At 43.1% G+C, this 21,879-nt stretch overlaps 1 protein-coding gene across 9 annotated transcripts in view; it reads left to right on the top strand.

Moving 5' to 3' along the window:
• The window catches only part of GULP1 (GULP PTB domain containing engulfment adaptor 1), a 1,880,853-nt gene that overhangs the window by 1,828,911 nt on the left and 30,063 nt on the right, over window positions 1-21,879 (top strand). The gene's annotated exons all lie outside the window — the stretch shown is intronic.

Raw genomic sequence — 21,879 nt, 5'->3', positions numbered from 1 at the left:
GCCAGTGAGGGTAAAGACCTGAATAGTATTGGGCAAACACAAGCATGATAAGACTAAGCAGCTGATGTGAACAGAAAGATTTAGAATTCTATCTTTTAACAAAATCCGAGATGATTTTCAGTAACTCTCAACACTTGAGGTAAGCTGTAACAAGTTTGACCATCAAGAAAGATAACACTTATCTGCCAATAGGTAAAAGGCTAGCTGAGGAAAATCTGAGTGGTGGCATGTCAAAAGTGTGCAAATAAATATATGGCATATATTATAGTGCATTTAATGACACTTTAACAAGAACTACAATATCATGACACTAGAATATCACGTCAAAAATATTGTCTACAAAAATTTTGAGCTTACATTTTGTATGTAAACTACAAAATATTGAGCCAAAAATATTGTGGAGCAGAGTGCCTAAAAAGGGTAAGTATTTCAAAATATTTATTTATATAAACACTATGGGCTTAATTACGATGTCATTCGGAGTTGCCTCTGGCCGACACTGTTTCGGGGAAGGAACCGCCATACTTTAGGTCAACAGTTGCAACCTCCCAATTAGGATGCGACTGCACATGGTGCAGCTGCAAACTTTTATTTTTCAATTACAGCTTGTGCGGCAGGCTAAAACCGCCCGGCATAAATGCAGAGTGCCAGGTTGGAATGGGGCCCTGCTAGGACCCCCTTCCCGGTTTCCAACAGCCAATCCATGTCGTAAAGGCAACATGGATTGGCTGTCATGATCCAACATCACAATCCCGACAGCGGGAACACTGTCCTTAAGGGATTATGGTGCAGTTCCAACTGACCGAGGGGCTCCCTGAGCCCGTTGGAACCAAGTCGTATTCCGCTTCCAGTTTAAACTATGACCACCGTCACCATAATGTAGTGATCAGAGTTTAAAACTGCCATGTCGGTCAGAAAGCCTCCGACCAGCAGTCGGAGGTTTTTTGACCGACATTGTAATTATGCCCTTTACGTGATTTATTTAAAATATTAAAATCTAAACTAATGATACAATGACTAATAAATAGTTAGATTAGTAATGTCAACTACATATACAAATAAACAAATTACCCAAAAATATAAAAACAAAAAGTAAACAGTTGTTTTAAAACTTTACAATACATATGTTAACAATAACTTAAAAGTAAAAATTAACAAACATATATACAACAAAATGATGTGTGGAAACAATTTAAGCATTAATATAAAAATAGATTTAGCAATGGGCACTAAATATATTTAGAATTAGAAGAAAAATATACAATTACAAAATGTTATTAAAAATATTTACAATACCTTAAAAGTTTTAATTAACAGAAAATTACAATTATGTTTTATAAGTATTATAATATTAAAGAAAACATTGAACATAAAAAATCAACAATCAAAAATAGACAACACTAGCAAAGGTGCTATTTACAAAAGGCAGATTTACTATTCTAAGGCCTATTTAAGCAAATTAGGGGAAAGTGCTGTACTTTGGACAGGTTACATTTAATATTCCCACTCCAATATAATGAACAGTATGCAAAGGGTTAGAGTTTGGAGGAATTAGGTTCGCTCTTTCTTTTTCAATCTAAACAACAGAAAGGAAAGTGTTGGACAGCGGAGGGGTTAGATTTACCTTTCTCAATCTAACATAAGCAACAGTAGGGAATGTGTTGGACTTTGAAGGATTTTTTTTACTCGTCCAACTTCTATATAGGCAAAATCATGGAAAGTGTAAGATTTTGAAGGGGTTTGTTTGACTATCCCTGCTGCAGTCTAAGCATCAGTAGGGAAACTGTTGGGCTTTGCAGAGGTTAGATTTACTGTCGCACTAAAAACTAAGCAATAGTTGGGAAAGAGATCGACTTTGCAGGAGTTAGATTTGCTATTCCCACTCCAGTCTACGGAATAGTAACACAAGTGTTGGACTGTGGAATGATTGCATTTACTATTCCCTCTAACTTAAGCAAAATCTGGGAAAGTGATGGACTTTGGAGGGGTTTGATTTAACATTCCCTCTCCAACATTAGGCGCAGTAGGGAAAAGGTTAGACTCTGGATGAATTTCATTTGCTATTGCCACTTCTAACTAAACAACAGCTTGGAAAGTGTTGGACAGTCGAGGAGTTAGATTCTCTATTTCTACTCCAATTTAAGAAAAATCAAGGAAAGTGCTGGACTTTGAAGGGGGCAGATTTACTATCCCCACTCCAATCAAACAACAATGTTGAATGTGCTGTACTTTGGAGGGGTTAGATTAACCATTCCCTCTCAACATAAGCAAATTCAGGGAATGTGTTAAACTTTAGAGGGGTTAGATTTACTACTTTAATTCTTAATCATTTACAATAATATCAAAATATTGAACAATCTAAAATGATATAATATCTGAATTATAAATAAATACAATTAAATGTGATACAATTAAATAGAAAAATAATTTAGCAAATATAAAACAAAATAAGTTTAAAATAAATTCACTTCTTTCCCTAGGACTAAAACACCCAAAAATTAAAACAATCACAAATTAATCACTAATAGCATTAAAATAGTAATTGAATAACAAAAACAAATAAAGGCAATAACTAATATAAAATTCATTTTAAAAAGTATATTACTAAATACAATTATCAATAATTTAGGAGTTAAGTCAATCAATCAATCAATCAATCAAAAATCTTTATTCGGCATCTAAAAAACACCATAAAAGCACATAACAATAAAAAATAAAAAATTTCATTAAAATCCATGCTGATATACATCAAATACAGTACTGATTTTTGCTTCAGCAAACCCCTCTTGTTTTCCTTATTTTTAAGGCCATCTTCAAGAAATTCACCACACAAAACAGAGTCCGAGAATCATTTACCATTTGTAGGTGTAGCAAGGCAACCCTGGCCTGCTTGAATTTAGCCTGTTTTAAAATACCAACTAAAAATCGACGTCTCGGCACTGAATAAAATGGGCATAACAGTACAAAGTGAAGGGTATCCTGAGGAGATCGTAGATCGCAGCCACAGGGACCCTTCTGCTCAACCAAAACGTAAAACCATGAGGCACAGATAACAAGTGATGTAAAAGATTGAGCCTAAAACGGGTGATTAAAAACCTATCCTGAGCATTACACATAAGAGTCAAATACGGTTCCATCCCCATCACCGTTTTCATCATATTGTAAGCTATAACAGAGTTCTTGCCCCCTTCTTTTGTTTCTCTCTGCAATTGGACATAGTTAAAATATCTTTTCATCACCAGTTTCCTGTTCAAACGGGTAATTACCATGGGGGTACTAAAAAGGTTTTTACATCCAATAGATTCAAGAGAGGACTTTACATATCTCCGCCAAGGAATGGACAACCCTTTATCCCTACTGATGCTGTCCATAATTATTTGCCTATTTAGTTCAGCCTCTGGGTTCGTCCATATCCTAATCCAGGCCATAATCGGCTTCAAATGAACCACATCCTCTATATAAGCCAATCCTGGTTCCTCATGAGTAACATAAGACGAGGTACTTTGGGCAATGTTAAGTAGGGATCTCAGGTATTTATTCTCCTCTGTCTGAAGCTGATGGACTTCTCTACAGCCCCAAAGTTCAGCTCCATATAACACCTTTGCGCAGCAAATTGAGGTGTACAATCTTGCTATCTGCTCTGGGGACCACCGTCCCAGCCTACGTCCATAATTCATAATGGAACCTGTGGCAGAGACTAACTTTGTACATCGTTCCTCCAGTAAAATTTTAAAATTTAAACGCCCATCAAATAAAATGCCTAGATATGAAAAATGTTGTACTTTCCCTATGCTATTGTCACCCATTTTATTACTAAATTTCTTAAAGGGTTTGCGTCCGACCTCCATGACATAGGATTTAGAGAGACTGCCCGACAGATCCAGCGTGTCCATGAAATTAACAAAACCGTCTATCAGACGCTGCAAGCCCCTGGGTGTGCGCGCTAGAAGTACCGCGTCATCTGCATAAAGCAGAACCGGAATTGGCCTAGATCCTACCCTGGGGGAATCCCCCCGCAGGGTTTCACTCCTATCACCGTCTTCCTAATACGCAGTCGGACTGAAACCTACAATGTCAGTTGGAAATCTGCTGGTCAGAGGCTTTACGTCCGACTTAGTAATCTTGCCCTTTATTTCTATAAACGTTGCATAATGCAGTCTGCAGATTTCTCTACTGCATTGTATATATAGTAATATATTTTCTTCTATGTCTTATATAATGTATGCTTTGTTGGAAGATGACAGAGCTACAAACTGGCCGGATACTAAGCGCACGCTCCATTTTTAGAATATCCTTTATAAAATCTGAGTGAAACCAGCGGGGGGATTCCGACATGCTTTTGACGGTCTCAAGGTGCCCATCAGAGCATCTGAAGCCACCATAATCCCCTAATAATGGCGGAGCCAGGTTCAGCTCCGCCATTGGGATGGTACTTTCCAACGTCCTTTTCATGACGGGCTTTCTGTAATGGAAAGGCTGTCGGAAAGTGTCTTTGGAGGCCCCTAGCAGGGCCCACTTTCTCCCTTGCCCTCCGCTATGGGACCTGAGGGGCACCTATGGTGCCCCCTAAACATCCCTGCATGGTGTGGCAGGCACCATGAGGTGTAGCGATGTTTAAAAGCTTCTATTTTACGATGGCAGCTTGTGAAGCAGGCCTTTTCTGCCCATCGCTCAAGTGGATGTTTCCGACCACCCATAGGGCAGTCGCATCCTATTAATGAGGTCAGAACAGCCGACGTAAGGTCTGGCGGATCCAGACCACTACAGTGTCGAGCTGACTTAAGTCCTCCCAACATCGTAATGAGCCCCAGACTTTTCTTACTTTTTTACATTTTTAGCAAACCTCTCCCCATTTGTTGCTTAAAAAGCACCAATCTCTAGGTCTATGTCCTGGTAGCCAGGTCAGGAATAGGTGAACCAGTATCTTCCAACATAACAAAATGAATTCTTCCATACCGATAGAGACGAGGATCCTGCACGATTTGATTAAGGTTAATTGAGCCAATTTAGGGCACCCATGAGCAAAGAATTAAAAACTGTTTTTGGGAACAGGTTCTATAGAAGTGGTGATTTTAGACAATTTTCTAAAGTCCAAAATGGAAGGGCAGAGAAACTAGTTTGGCTTTTTATTTTCAGCATCAATGTAAAATACGGGTCAAAGTTGTAGACAAAAACACGAGCTTGACATGGTAAGATTATTGGAACCTTAAATAAGTAGCCAGGAGCATTGTTGACAGTTGAAGGTCACAGGTTTTTAATATTTTTAGAGGCCAGGTCAGTGCCCCTTTCGGAATCTCAAAACGTTACTTCTCTGTTTTCTGATGTAGATTCTGGATATTGTTAATGTATGAACTGAAGAATAACACTGTATTAGCTTTTGTCATCGTGCAGAGCACTTAGTGATCTGAGAGTATATATCTTTACTATACAGTTTATAGAAATCCTTGAATGCTTATTTTTGGCAAGAATGTATTTTCCGTTTAACATTTGCATGAGAACTTTTGCAGTTATGTTATTAACCACAAGGTCATAAGGCTGAATGATTCCCACATGAAGAGTGATATTTTTCTAATGTTACATTTATGGTGTTTACTGTTCTACTCTAAAACACATGTCCTTTCTTTCTAATGCCTCTTTTATCTTTTGTGCCTTCCTTGGTGATTAGCGTCAGCGATGGTTGGTATATCATGCCATTTTTCACAGTCATATTTATTTTTCTTCAGCATTTTATAAAAAACATTTCCATTTAGTCTGCATGCTTTGTAAGTGGTTGTTGCATAGATATTGTCTGGACTTGAAGAATGCTTTTGTTTAAAAATGGAACACTGTAATGCTGCTTTTAAAAAAAAATCTAATAGTGTTTATTAGTAATGCATGTTTCCATATTTCTTTGAACATTGTGGCATCGATATCATTTATTACAAATTAGAAACGTGTTCATAGTATATAAACGTGGGGTCCAGAAAGAATCACACTTGTGCAGGGGTTGTAATTTGTGCATAATTATTAATCGGAATTATTTCACGTACATCCAATTGTAAAATGATCTCACAACAGGTTTAAGATGATTCATTGAGCGAATGTGATTGTTGGAAATGACACTACCCCTCCACCCATTATCCTCCTAAAACGTTCATATAAAATAAAAGGTTCAGTGTAGAAATTTGAAGTAGAGGCAGACCGAAATATTAGTTTTCAATAAGAAAATAAGTATGCCTCAGTCAGCATGACTGGAAAATAAGTGGGTTATTCATTATGTGCACACAAATCCTATGAAAGGCAATATTTATGCAAATAGCTCTCAGGCCCTCATTTCAATAAGCAGTACTCTTAGTCTCACAGCTTGGAGTAGGAAAAACATGTGGTATTACTGCATTATGCCCCATCCCAACTCTGCAAAGGTGGATCAATGTTGGTAATATCACAACAGGAAAAAACTGAATACCATAGGATTGCTAATTCCCTGCTCAGTGTTACTTCCTGATTTTGTTGAGACCTGTAGAAGTTGTTGCTGTAGAACACGTAATTTTGGTATTACGGGTCTATAAGAAAATGGATTATTATTTGGGGTGGATGATTGCTCAGCTCAAGGAATAATAACACTTCATGTCAAGGTAAACATTCAACATCCTCAATTTAACCTTATCTTACCACCTGGTAGCTGCAGGACTGAGCAGACAGGTTTATCTTGGGGCAATTTTGTAAAGAATTTGTGTACTACTAAATTAGTAATAAAGTCAAAACACCAAGCAATAAAAAGCCTAAACCGAATTTGAAAAATATAGTAGAATTTAATAAATAAAATGACATGAAAACTTGGAAAATCCGAGAAGATATGATTTTTGTAATTTTCTAAGTAGAAATAGTAATAAAAATCACAAACCACCAGTTATAGTTGATGGACAAAGTAGACTGGGATGCAGTAGACCGGGATCTTGAGTCATCTTCAGATACATCAAGTACATTGGTCTCAGTAAAACGTCTGGCAGTCAAAAGATTTCATACTTTTTGAAGTCCCAGGTCAGAAAAGGACTTTGCCTCTTTTTGATGAAAATCTTTACATATTTTCATCCCCCAATGCAGAAAGGGACTTAGTCACTTTTTGACCAGAAAAATGTTCTCTGAGTGAGCCATCATTGAAATTGTAGCCACCGTCATGGAACGGAATGCCAGATACTTTAAGAAAGTTGGCCCCACTGCAGCTTTATAGCTTTGGAAAATTTGCTCTGAATATTTTCTAAGTCTCAAAGCAGAATGGGACTTAGTAAATTGTTTTCGCAGGTGCTGAGTGCATTCAGTAGGATGAAGCTAAAATTCAATGCTAGTTGGATGCTTTTTCCTGTGGATTTATCTGGAGCACTGGAGGAAAAGTTTTCGAAAGTTTCCAAACTGGCTTCAGGTGCCTAAACAATAACAGGAGTACATTCTAAGGCCTGCAGGACCTGAGGGGAGGGCGCCCAGAGACTCCCGGGGTGTAATGCAGAGACCAAAAGCAAAGACAAGGCCAGGGCAATTTGCCACCGGTAAGCTCAACTCTTCAAGGAAAACGTATTTTGAAGCTTGTGGTGACCCTTGAATAGAAATTTGTTTATCCTCTGTACAAGAGGGGGCAGGTCCAGTTCTTCAGGAGGTTGTACGACGGTACAATGCTTGTAAATACATTGCATGCCTTTCCTTGCATTTCTTAGCACGCATGTTTTTACCGCGATTATGCATTTACATCGCATGCCAATACCACGCACTGTTTTTCCATTTAAAAACAATGTATTTGTGGCAGGAGACCCCCCACCTCCCCAACTTACCTTAAATACGTGGTATTGGCTTGTGATGTAAATGCATAATCACGGTAAAAAAAGGCGTGCTAAAAAATGCGAGGCAAAGGCATGCAATGTATTTACCTTGTTGTAAAGGCTATTTCCCCTTCAGGGCCATTCTCAGGTCACAGGTAGTCTGCCAAGGCCTCTTCTGTTCATCAGCAGGTCCACTGAGTGTTTTACAGATGGTACCTTGTGGTGATACATTTGTGCCTATAGCAGAAAGTGGATGAGGTGACTCCTAGGTACTTCCTAACCATTTAACCATTGGGTTTAAAGTTCCCAGAGGTAACACTCTCCACTTTTTCCGCAGTTTCTGTTTGTTCTACTGAAAACAATCCATCGGTGCCCTTCACACTCAAAATTCAAAATGATGAAACCCTTCTCCCTTTGTTCAGAGCCTGTATGCCCACCCAAAGGTGAAGCAATGGGAATAAAAGTTCCCTTCTCTGTTGTTTCTCAAAAGTGTTTTTCGAGGTAGCCTTCCTTATCCTAAGCTTGGTACTAGCGTGACGTAAGGACAAAGGATGGGGATTTTCCAAGTGTCACCCAAAATGTTCTTGTGACTGGGCAGGTTATTTTTAACTTAGTCAAGTTCCGGGGCATACCCTAACTGGTTTGCCTGCTAGTGGAAGAATTCACCTCCCCACATCCAGGCCATTGTCTCTCACACCTCTTTCACACCTCAGTACAGGCTGGGCATTGGCTGGAGAGTTACTGCAAATTAGCTATCCGCAGCTTCAGGCAGGGTAAAGGTAATTTCTAAAAGTTACATTTCCCCTATGCATAATAAAAAGTCAGTCTCAGGCTAATTTAGTGACTTAAACGGTTCACAGCGTTCAGTAGGGTTGTGGTTATTCCTTAATGATATTTCAATTTCTTACACTTTGTATTCCACCTTAATATTGACTCAGGAATATTGGTTGGATACAAAATTGTTTACTAAATAGTGTGGTATCTATAGACATAATGAAATATAATAGCAAAAGTAAAAAAATAATTTTTTATACTTTAATAATAATTCTCTTGCTTACAGCAATAATTTTTATGGTCTGCCTGTGGAGCATTTCCCCTCCTCTTTTAAAGTCAAAGTAAACTTTAGTTTTGGTTCCTAGTCTTGCACACCCCATGCTGATTCTTTGATTGGATGGGCAAGTCAATGCAAAGGAGTACAGTCAGCACCTAGAACTGAGATAAGCTCTATGTGATTGTGCAAGAAGGGGCATACCAACAGTTTCTGACACCCCTGCTGGCCAAGCTGTTTGTCATGTGAAACAAAATAAACTATAGCTCCCAAAGCATTCCATTTTTTTTTTTACATACCTCACTCTGGTTTGTATTCACTGCAGAAAGCTAGAACATCTGGGCAACAGTTACAAATGTATATGATTTTCCTGAGTGGTAGCTTGCTCTCAATATATAGCTAACTATTCTAGACACACCAATGGTCTCACCGACAAGCAAAATATATTCCAATTACAAGTAGTGGCAAGAGTATTTTGCACTTCACAATGATTTCAAGATGTTGGACTTGCATAGCAAATGTAGTTTTCCCTCCATATTATGTAAAAGGTGCACAAGGACAATAAGTATTTTGCTCATCTCCGCAGATTCAAGCATTGAGTATGTTTTTTTTATTTACTCTTGCCATATTACACAAGCAATAATTCTGATTTCCTTCGAAAAGTGCTTAACAGGAGTGAAAAGTGTTGTTCACTGGCAGGACTTATGCATAGTTCAGCACATGAACTCATGTTTCTTCCCATTTTCCTTAAGTCAATTACTAATTTACCATGATGGTATAGTGTCAAATCATTTGTTCAAACTTTCTTTTTAGGTCCTACGATGCAAGCTTTTCTTATGCACATTTGCAGTTCTTTGCGGCCCTTCTAAATCCTCTGTTCCATGTTCTTCCCTTTTCCACCCAATTCTAAATACACTCAGGATTAATTTTGCATGTACAATAAGTGTGCACAGCTCTACTAGCACATGCACATCTCAAAAGTTTTTGTTTTAGGATTTGATTGTATGTTAACCTGGGGTGGACAGAGTTTGCGGAGTTGCACTATGTGGAGTTGCATAAAAACTCAGTGGAATTCTGTGGAGTTCCGCGCCGCCCTAATGTTAGTCTGCAAGTTGCAAATAAAAGACTGGGACATAGGAGCAGGGGCATAACACAGGCCCCCGCAGCCACTGCGGAGCGGGGGGCCCCGAGGCTGCAGGGTCACCTTCAGCACAGTACTGAGAGCTCCGGGTTAAATCCGGAGCGGCTTCACCGGCTCGTACCAGGATCCGAAGGAAACTGAGAAGCAGAGTAGTAAGGTCAACAATATGTTAATAGGGCACTGAGTAAAATGCAGTGTGTGTGTGTCCGTGAGTTGGATTCAATTTTTGCATTATCTTCCCACGTGTCTCCAGCTCCCACTGTCTTCCAGTTCCTTCCTCTCTCAGCACTTGGTGACCCTGGGTCGAGCATCAAATGCAATCATCATAAACATTAACAATTTGAGCACATTTGAGCAAGTAAAAAAGTAATGCTACGTGCAATAAAATGATTGTGAAAAGGAATATCACTACAGCGCGGACAGATAAAAAATGGACTACTGCAATCTACACAACAAGATAAGCCACACTTCGAGTTTACACACACAGTTAAAAATGAAGTTGGAACTGCGGGTCCACAGATTATTATGTTGGTCCCACCCACCAGCAGCACCCACTCAGGAAAACAAAAAGTGCAGGCGAGCAGCACACCTGAAAGCCGATTCCTTTCACAACCCATCACTTGCTGGAATGGCACAAGAAAGGACACCAATATAGGTGCGGTGAAAGAATGTACTTACTACCAGACCTCCATGCTGGAATACGCCTGTCCTATTCTGCTTAAAACGCCCCATTGCAATCTCAATGTAATTTTTACTGCTGGTCACTGTAGGGAACAGATCTCTTCTATATTGCCATCAACTGTAGCTGCATGTTGATGATCTTATCTCGAGCTCATTGATACATATGGAACGAAGGGAACTGTTTTTGTGGCAAATGTTACATTCAAATAATTTAATGCATCTTTAACTCGAACATAGCATTGAAAAAATTATGAAATATAAATCAACTGGTTGAGAAAATGTTTAAATAAGCACCAGTCAATATCACCAGATTTTAGAACTAAAACTGATTTCACAATTTAACTTTTTAAAAGTTCTTTTTTATTTGTACATTTTCCATGTGGAGGGAATAATATGCATGTCCTCTTTCACCAGTGCTCTGTTTATTAAATTATGCAAGGCTCTCCCCTCTAGTTCTAAGTGAAAAAACAGGAGTGGTGTGAATCAGGCACAGGTGCAGATTATAAACCCGAACAGTATGTGTGATAAGTCTTTCAGGTCTTACCGGCTCGCTGGAGTTTCTCACTTTTTTGTGCTCAGGGTGTGCTGGACCATCTCAGCCCCTCGGGCAGGTCTGTCCACTCCAAAGAGTGGCAGCACACCGGGGGGCAATACTCAGGCCTCCTCTGCCTTGAGCACTCGGCCATGTTCAGAGAGGGAGCAGTCCTTGTTTAGCTTGGTCCCAACTAGATTGATGGCAAGCGTCTGGGGCCTTGGGAATTGCCGATGGACCCACATCACTAACGAGTGGCTTCAAACGTACACCGCAGTAGGGCCTTCTGACACTCAGGGGTTACAATCCTCACATGGGCTGATCAGAAATTTGGCATTACACAACTTCTGCAGTTTCAAACCCACATGGAGAATAACTTGGCAGGTTGTGTTGTCTCAGATTTGCGGTTCACGCTTGGATCTGTCGGGAAAGTCTTTGAGGCCCTTGGATGCCTGGTTCCTCCTGGAGCACTCTCCAGCAGGCTGTTTTTCTTGATGCCCATAACTATTGGGGAATGCACTGCACCTCCTCCTTTTTAGACAGTCTCCCCTCCTGCAAAGTAAGCAGGCTCCTTTCCTCTCTCAGCTGGCAGGCAGGCTTACAGGTATTTCAGGACGAGTGCACAGCTTCTCCAGCAAGAGATCCTGAGGAGGTAATGCCCCCTCATCTCTGGGAGAGTAGCTGTCAGGCAAACACCAGCACTAGTTGCACAGCACACATGTCTGCATACTCTGAAAATCATGCCCTTCCTTGGCCATAGAGAACTTTGAACTGGAACAAGTGAGGCCCCACATTTTTTTTATAAACAACTAGCAGTCATGGGTCGTAAATCTACTGCTGACACTGTAGACGCAGTGAGGATGGTTTTCCTTTTAATTGTCCTTTCCATGCGGTTCTCCATATACAGCCTTTGTGTAGAGTGAGGCCTCTTACAGCAGGGTACGTTCCAAAGTGGATCACCAACAATCGACGCACAAAGTGGGTGTGATGTTTCTGCACCTGGCTTTCATCATTGGTCCAAATCAAGGAGAAATTAGGGAAAGACGAATGGACAGGCCTTACTTAAAGGTTTCTCTCCTTCACAATAGAGTCTGCAGTTGAACGCCTCACTGCTACCATTCACCAACTGGAAGTATTCAGAAAGACTACTCCTTGCAGCTCCTTGCTAACCAAAAGGCCTAATAGAACACCAAAAGTAGCCCTGGTTTCTCCCCCCTACCTTCAATATCTGGGGTTCCACTCTCCACCTACAGGATGGTAAGCAATACACATTCACTGTCTGGGAACAGAGTCCTCTCTTTCATTTTGTTGTCTGTCCAAGGACACCTAAAACGGATCAAACTGGCCTTCATTACTCTGGCTCACTGACACACCATGCGGGATAGTAGCGCAAAGGACTGGGTGCATAAAAGCAGAGCTTTACATAAGTAGATGAGAAGGCCTCCACTCAGTGACTCAGATAAAAAGGTCTGGTCACATATTTAACTATCAAACCAATAACCATGCTATGCTGTCACCACTGCTCCATTGCAGTGTCGTAACACAGGCCCCCGCAGCCCCTGCGGTGCAGGGAGGCACCCGAGCAGCAGGGGGCCCCCTCAGCACAGTACTCTGGCCTGAGAGTTACAGATTAAATCCGGAGCGGGCCCCCTCCATGTACCTTGCAGGGGGGCCCCCTCAACTTGCGTTACGCCACTGCGTAGGAGGAAGGGCGGGGCAGAACCGGTGAGCCTGAGGCGGTTCTGGCTGACTTGTCTAGAACTAGGTGATGAATTGGGGGAGGGCCCTTATGTTACTAGCTTTCCCGTAGCACCTAGACGTGTTAAGTAAAGTTATGCATGCTGCACGATACCCACTGGCTGACATCCTTGTTATGGGTGAGTGAGAGGTGAGAGGGACATTCTCTCACAGCACTTTGCTACTGCTTGCGATGTGGACGGGGACCTAGGCTGCTCCTTTCCTGATGAATCCCGGGCAGCTGATGTTTGTATATTGAGCAGTGAGCACAGAAGCTAAGTGGCCTTTCTCTCTGCTGTGAATGGCGCCTTCTGGGTAGGGCAGGACACTGCAGCACTTCTTGGAGGAAGTCACCAGGCGTTTCAGTTATTGTACTCCCAACTTACCATAATGGAAAAGTTCATGCTCAAGCCATCACTAAGCGCTCCGAGACCGGGATGAGATGCACATTAACATATTCAGATTCTGGCCGCCGGATCAGTTTAGCATTTCCGAACAAGACAGAGAGCAAATGAGAGGCTCTGAAACTAAAGAAAAACCAGCAAAATGGTTTCAGCATCATTTATCATTGTCAACCAGAAAGGCGTAGAGAGGAACCCAAAACAGGGGGCAAAGAGATAAAATTCATGCTTCTCACATCCCTTGAAGTGGAGGGAGGCAAAAAAAGGGACTGCGCTTCTGAACTGGAGGCACCATTTTCTGTTTATTAACCCCTTCGATGCTCATGACGGAATGGTTCCGTCATGAGCATCGGTGCCCCTGTGCTCATGACGGAACCATTCCGTCATGAGGCCGGGGGCACGAAATCCCTCTGCTGCAGACAGCAGAGGGATTTCTATTTAATCCCTTTGACCTTGGGAGCTGGGGAAGAGCTTCCCCAGCTCCTGAGGCCCCCTCCCTGGTTTCTGTGCAATGAAGATCTTCATTGCACAGAAACCGAAACTAGTTTCACTTTCTATGTGCTCAGGGGGCTATCTCAGCCCCCCGGGCACGTAGAAAGACGATTGCACAGAAACCGAAACTAGTTTCACTTTCTATGTGCTTAGGGGGCTATCTCAGCCCCCCGGGCACGTAGAAAGACGGGAGAGGTATCATTGGAAAGGGGAGTATCCCCCCTCTCCAATTGTACCCCTCCCCAGTGGATCCCTGCTTGGTGATCGCCCAGGGATACACCCACTAGACACCGGGGAGAGGCTCCTTGGGCAAGGGCCTTCCCTCCCCCATACAACATTTGGCTAAATGCAGTCTCTCTGCCCCCCCGGGGGGGGGGCAGAAAGCCTACTTGATGCCAGGGATTTCTTTTTGCGCCATTATTTTTAGGGTGGGGCTGCCCAAAACGGGCATTCCAATGCCCCCAGTCCCACCACCATTACAGTCTTTCTGCCCCCCCTGGGGGGCAGATGGGGCAGGAGCCCCCAATCTGCCCCCCTGGGGGGTCAAAAAGCCCAATAGACGCCAGGGATATTTTGGGGTAAATCTGAATTAGGTTGGGGGCTGCCCAAAATGGGCATGCCAATGCCCTCACCCCTCCCCCACAAAAATTACAGCCTTTCTGCCCTCCCTGGGAGGCAGATGGGGGCATTGGCTCCCAATCTGCCCCCCCAGGGGGGCAAAAATAACCCAGTAGACACCAGGGATTTTTTTGGCAAATTTTAATTGGGGTGGGGGCATTGGCATGCCCATTTTGGTCAGCCCCCACCCTAATTCAAATTTACCTAAAAAACTTCTTGGTGTCTTGTGGACTTTTAGTCCCCCAGGGGGCGGATGGGGGCATTATCCCCAAATTTGCCCCGCCAGGGGGGCAAAAAGCCCACTAGATGCCATGTTTTTTTTAGGGCAAATTTGAATAAGGGTGGGGCAAGCCAAAACGGGCATGCCCATGCCCCCACCCCCTCCCCAGCAAAAATTACATCCTTCTAAAGGCCACTAGATGCCAGGGATTTTTTCAGGCAATTTTTCAGGGATTTTTTTCAGGCAAATTTGTATTAGGGTGGGGGCATTGGCATGCCCAATTTTTGGCAACCCCCACCTTAATAAAAATTTGCTCCAAAAAATCCCTGGCGTCTAGTAGGCTTTCTGCCCCCCTGGGGGGCAGATGGGGGCATTAGCCCCCAATCTGCACCCCCGGGGGGAAAAAGCTCACTAGTCGCCAGGGATTTTTTTAGGCAAATTTGAATTAGGGTGGGGTCTGCCCTAAACAGGCCTGCCCATGCCCCCACCCCCTCCCCTGCAAAAATTACAGCCTTCCTGGCCCCCCGGGGCAGATGGGGGCATTAGCCCCCAATCTTCCCCCCGGGGGGGGGGGCAAAAAGCCCTCTAGATGCCAGGGATTTTTTGGGCAAATTTTAGTTAGAGTAGGGCAGCCCAAAACGGGCATGCCCATTTCCCCACCCCGTCCCCTACAAAAATTGCAGCCTTCCTGCCCCCCCGGGGGAGAAGATGGGGCAGTAGCCCCAATCTGCCCCCGGGGAGGGCAAAAAGCCCACTAGACGCCAGGGATTTTTTGGGGAACATTTTTATTAGGATGGGAGCATTGTCGTGCCTGTTTTTGGCAACCCCCACCCTAATAAAAATTTGCTCAAAAAAATCCCTGGCATCTAGTAGGCTTTCTGCCCCGTCTGGGGGGCAGATGGGGGAATTAGCCCCCAATCTGCACCTCCGGAGCGCAAAAAGCCCACTAGTCGCCAGGGATTTTTTGGGGGCAAATTTGAATTAGGGTGGGAGCTGCCCAGAACAGGCATGCCCATGACCCCACCCCCTCCTCTGCAAAAATTACAGCCTTCCTGCCCCCCCTGGGGGGCAGATGGGGGCATTAGCCCCCAATCGGCCCCCCTGGGGGCAAAAAGCCCAGTAGACGCCAGGGATTTTTTGGGCAAATTTTAATTAGGGTGGGGGCATTGGCATGCCCGTTTTGGGAAGCCTCCACCCTTATTAAAATTTGCCCAAAAAACTCCCTAGCATTTAGTAGACTTTCAGCCCCCCCTGGGTGGCAGATGGGGGCATTAGCCCCCAATCTGCCCCCAGGGGGGCTAAAAGCCCACTAGACACCAGGGATTTTTTGGGGCAAATTTTAATTAGGGTGGGGGCTGCCCAAAACGGGCATGCCAATGCCCCCACCCCCACCCGCAACAATTACAGCCTTTCTGCCCTCCTTGGGGGAAGATGGGGGCAGTAGCCCCCAATCTGCCCCCCCCCAGCGGGGCAAAAAGCCCACTAGATGCCAACGATTACGTTGGCAAAGTGCCTAGCTGTAGTTTTTGAACCCCAGCTCTGCCGGCACCTAGGGAAATCTACCAAATCCACACATTTCTGAAAACTAGACACCCAGGGAATTCCAGGGAGGTATGGCTTGCGTGGATCTCCCAACGTTTCCTTACCCAGAATCCCCTGCAAACCTCATTTTTAGCTGAAAAAATCACTTTTTTCACACGTTTTTGTGTGGGAAAGTTGTGGCATCCCCGGGCTGACACAAATTTCCTACCACCCAGCGTTCCCCCTGGTCTCCCGATAAAAATGGTGCCTCACTCGTGTGGGAGGCCCAAGTACCCGCGACAGGCAGGGGCCCAAAACATATTGAGGCGACATCAAAATTGCCTATCACCAAACATCCTGGTTTTGCAAGGGGGGTTACCTGGGATTTTGGCCCCGTTCTCGGCAGCCATCTAGGGAAACCTACCAAACCCACACATTCCTGAAAACTAGACACCCGGGGGATTCCAGGGAGGTATGGCTTGCATGGATCCCCCAAAGTTTCCTTACCCAGAATCCCCTGCAAACCTCAATTTTAGTTGAAAAAATCACTTTTTTCACACATTTTTGTGTGTGAAAGTTGTGGCATCACCGGCTGACACAAATGTCCTACCACCCAGTGTTCCCCAGGGTCTCCTGATAAAAATGGTGCCTCACTCGTGTGGGAGGCCCAAGTGCCCGCGACAGGCGTTTTCATTCAGCCCTACCCTGTCCATATATACATCCAACCACTGGCATAGGTCCTCAAATCCACAGGGATTGCACTAATCTCTTATGCTGACGAAACTCAGCTGGTGCTCCCTTTAACAGATAATCCTACGCTTGATAGATATAACTTTGAAAGAGGATTGTTAGCAATCGCTGAATGGATGAATGTCAGTTGCCTCCACCTGAATGAAAATAAAACTCAAGTCCCCCAACTGTGAAAAGACACCCATTCTTGGGGAGACCATTGGTGAACCCTTTGGCTTGGGCCTCCCCACACCATCAAGTCCTCTTTAATAAATCAAGGAGTTAATATGGACATCACCTTGGCCTTTGGGGGTCAAACTAAATCAGTAGCAGGCACATACTTTGGGCTTTTGGGAAGTCTCAAACCCATTCTTGGCCTCTTTGACTCTAGCAACCGCAAACTATCATCCAAGCAGTAATTCAGTCACAGCTGGTCTATTGCAACATCTTGTACCTAGTAACCAATAAGTCAGTCATCAGAAGACTCTAGTTTGCACAAAAATGTGGCAGCCAGGCTTCTCTTTTCCCTCCCAAAGTTTTGCCCTGTCTCTGGACTCCTCTAACTGCATTGTCTCCCATTGGAAAAGTGCATCCACTTTAAAACCTTTTGTGTTGCACGTAAGATTTTGTACTCCCAGAGGGCCCCCATCTTGTCCAATATTTAATCATGGTACCAACCCTCCCACTTCCTTCGCTCAGCCAATCTTAATCTGGGCACTGGTCCACGTTTTAGGAGAGCAAGAGATGGAGCCTGCTCCTTTCATGCCAAGGCCCCTGTTCTGTGGAATTCACTACCTCTCCCTATTAGAAACATTGAGAACCATCTGCACTCCAGGAAATCCCAGAAGGCATGGCTCTTTTCCAGCTAATTCCTGCCCCTTTCTATCAGGCTGCTGGTTACAGTTTATACATCTGCAAGGTCTAGCGCAGGGACGCCCCTTATTTTGGGGCAGCTATGCACTTCATAAATACCTTTAACTTAACATAAAAATTTGGGAGAAAAGTTATTCAGCTTCAGAAATTATTTTGGATAATCAGTCATTTAGAGCAGAAACAATATAGCTGCTAGCAAAGTGACTTGTTTCAACGATTTTGTGTTGAAATAATTAGGTAGAGACCTTTACACCACGTTGAGGAACACAATGAGATAATTAATTAAGCAGATTACAAGGTATGCCCAGATATGTTAATTTAGACCATAAAGTTTGTCTATCTGCTAGGTCAAATGCTTTTGAAAAATCGGTTACTAAAGCATAATGATTTTCCAAAGAATAGATTTTTCAAAATGGACTGTAGTACCATTTAATTGTCCTTTACAGAGCGGTTGTCTCAAAATCTCAACTGTTACATGGAATTATATTCGTTTCCTGAGTCCACTTTTCAATGTTCCAAGATTCTGTGGGGAAATATCTTTACAACTGCATCACGCAAGGGAATTAGCTCATAATATCCTGGCATTTATTTCCAATCCTTTTAATGGAGAGGGATGGTAAGGCTCCCCCGCCAGGAATTTGGAACAAGAACGGTGACATAACAATACACAAATTGTGTATTCAGAATTTTTGCCCAGGATTTAGTATTTGCCTTGTACAAAGCAATCAGAATCACAACAGGTCAGACGGCAGCAGAGGATCTCGCTCTGTTTATATATCTCATTGTTTGCTCCTGGGTATGAAGTGAAATATGTGAGCAAACCTGTTAATTGGATATTGGTAAGAAAGCAAAAGACACACAATTGATGGATGGACTGCAGAACAAATCAAAACATTCACCCCCAGTCAAGAGATCTGGGTTAAATCCATCATTCTTTTGCTCAAATGCCAACCCAGTTTAGACCTGGCCATATGCAAATCAGTCTTGACTCTGTGCTGGGAACAGTCCAGCCCGAACTGCCAAGTTAGATCCTCCCCAGACAGGAAAGAAGCATCCTAGGACTGGTTTCGGGGTGTCACACCACATCAGCCAGGATAGCTTGAATCCAGTGGCACAGTGAGCCCGGGACCCACGTCTGGGCATATCCGGCGTACTTAGGACGAGAAAGCAAAAGACACACAATTGATGGACGTAATCCAGGACAAATCAAAACATTAACCCCCAGTCAAGAGATCTGGGTTCAAATCCATCATTCTTTTGCTCACCATGCCACCCCAGTTTAGACCTGGCCATATGCAAATCAGTCTTGACCCTGTTCCTCATCGGAACAGTCCAGCCCGAACTGCCAAGCCAGGTCCTCCCTGGACAGGAAACAAGCATCCTAGGACCGCTTTCAGGGTTTCACCCACCATCAGCTAGAATAGCTTGAATCCAGTGGCGCAGTGAGCCCCTAACCCACGTTCTAGGATGCTTGTTTCCGGTCCAGGGAGGACCTGGAGATAATGAAAAAATGCCTGGGAATCTTCATTGTCCAGACATAAATTCAGTACAGCAATGTTACCAAAGGGAAATATGCAGTGTTAAGGAAGCAAATTGGCAAAAAAATACTTTTCAGACTATTAATTAATCACTTTCAAAATAATATTAGCAGAACGATGCTTGTGAGTAAACACCTTATGCTACCACCAATTCAAGTACTTTCAGCAGGGATAGAATTCAAACTAGTTTACCATACTGCATTTTTTTCATGGGTCACACTAATCAATGCTTTATATCCAACAAGATTTACTTTATTTTCATAGGTGTTGTGGCATCAAGGTTATTCAACTTGGGTTATTTTCTAGAAACGTGCATACATTTTGCACCATCCTTTCGTTTGGTTCCTTGAAAAAAATAAATCAGGCTTCTTTTCTATACTGTTACATGCATACTAGTTTAAGAGGGTACATTCGAGGTCAATAATTGGCCCAGAAGTATGCAAGGAAGCTAAAAAAAATGTTTGAATGTCTTGCAAGTGTCATTATTATTTAATAGAAGTTGGTGTAGCTTTGAATCTAGTAAGGCCCTTTTCTTCAGCAAATGACGTTCAATTGCTATGACTCAGATGTCCCTTAGCTCATGATTAAAAGAATAGTTTGTCTGTAACAGTTCCCATAAACTCACTCTACCTAAATTCAGCTTCATTTAGAGTAAATGCGTCTTATGTACAATTAATGACCGTCAATTTAAAAACACGAAACAGAAACTATTGTGCCAGACAGTGGGCTTGAGCTGTGTGGACACTGTAGGAAAAAAGCCGCAGTAGAGAGAATGGGCCACCTTGAAGTTCACCACGATAGACATATTAGAAGGAAAGCCAATAACTTTGGTCTCTGATTTTGTAACAATGGGTCCCATCTGCCATGGACACTCTGTTAATGCCAAGAATTACATACAGTATGGCAGTGGCAGAATGTTGCCATTGACTGCATCCATATACATGTGATGGGTGACCCAGAGGTCAAAGTTACCACTAGTATGTGAAGGCCAGAATTTTGTTGTGGTTACCTGTGTTCCCCACCCAATATGCCATGGTTGTCCCTAATGCTCAGAATTACCTTGAGTATGCTAGCACCAGCATTTTGCTATAGGTGCCCCATATGCCAAGAATGATCTCCAATATACCCATGGCAGCATAATACCACTGGCGTCCCATAGACAACAAACTACCTCTTGTGTGCCAGTGCCTGCACTTTACCATAGGTTTCCCTTGTACCAATAACCATGCCCATTCTGTCCATCAACTGTTGTTTTTGCATTTGTCAGCACCAGCATTTTGCCACATCTATTCCATATGTCCAGTGTATGTGCCTGCATTTTATCTAGGTACATCAAATAGCAAGAATTACCTCCTCCACTCTTTTTCATTCTCACTAACTCAGTCAATCTAGCTCACACTCACTTGCACTCACTTTTACTCACTCTCTTATTCTATCTGTCTCACTTATTCCCACTCCCTCTGACTCACTCAATCTCTCTTAGTTACACTATCACCCATATACACAACACACATACATTCTCACACATTTTACAGGGTTTTATTTTACTTACTTACGGTCAGCGACCTGACCTGCTGTGCTTCAGATAACGGTATTGGGTAAACTCTCAGGGCGGGTGCACAGCTTCTTCCAGCCTCGAGAACTGAAGCACAAAGTGTGAGTATGCACAGTGATGCAAAGGCTCCAGCTGCCAGTTTCTTGCCTTTTCACCTCATCTTCTCATAAGGTAGGATGCGGTGAGTGAGGCTCTTGCCAACTCCTCTCCCTCGTGATGAGATGGGAGAGGATGAGCTGACCGCATGAGTGATGGGTAGCCCTGGGCACGGTCGGGATTACCACAAAAGCACCTAGGGCTACTTGTACCATTGACACTACAACATGTCACTAATAGAGAGGTCTAGAGGCATGGAAGGATCCAGAGGCCTTTGCTAGTACTAGTCAGTCTTGCTGATGACTGTTGCGGGTGCCTCTGTGGGCCTTTACCAGCCATGATATACTGCTTCAGGCAGCAATAAGGGTGGGCATATTTTTTTTTACACTAGTGAATAATTGATTATTATTAATTACTGGCATGATAGAAAATGTAGCGAAAATAAGGATGAGTGCTTCTGAAAATGGCAGGTTTTGGTCTATGAAACCCATATTTAGTGAATCAAGAGGAGAAATTTCAGAGCTGTTTTTTCTTTTTCTTGTGTCATTGGATTTATACCAGATTTCTGATTGATGCTATATTCAGAGTTGAGGACCTAGTTGATTGGCAGCAGGATTATTGTAACCTTGTACAAGGAATTGAGAATGGAATAAGTATTTAGTTTTTACAGTTTTTCTCCAAAAATTAGCCTCCTGATGCTAACCAAGCAATGTTTTGTGAAAGGTCACATTTCTGAAATGTGGGCCCCTTTTTTGGGGCAGTCGCTCGTATTTTTGGTACCAGTCCTGACCCTGGATCCTTTCATCACTTCGGTAAAGCAAAAGGGGTTTTCAAAAATGTCTTTCCTTGGTAACAATTGCATTATTGTAAAGCTAGAAACAACATCATCTGGAATGACACCATTGCT

This window comes from Triturus cristatus, chromosome 3_2 (genome assembly GCF_964204655.1).
Source record: "Triturus cristatus chromosome 3_2, aTriCri1.1, whole genome shotgun sequence".
In the NCBI taxonomy this organism is placed as follows: domain Eukaryota; kingdom Metazoa; phylum Chordata; class Amphibia; order Caudata; family Salamandridae; genus Triturus; species Triturus cristatus.
The sequence above is the reverse complement of the archived record's forward strand: the minus strand, read 5'-3'. Positions and strand labels throughout refer to the sequence as shown.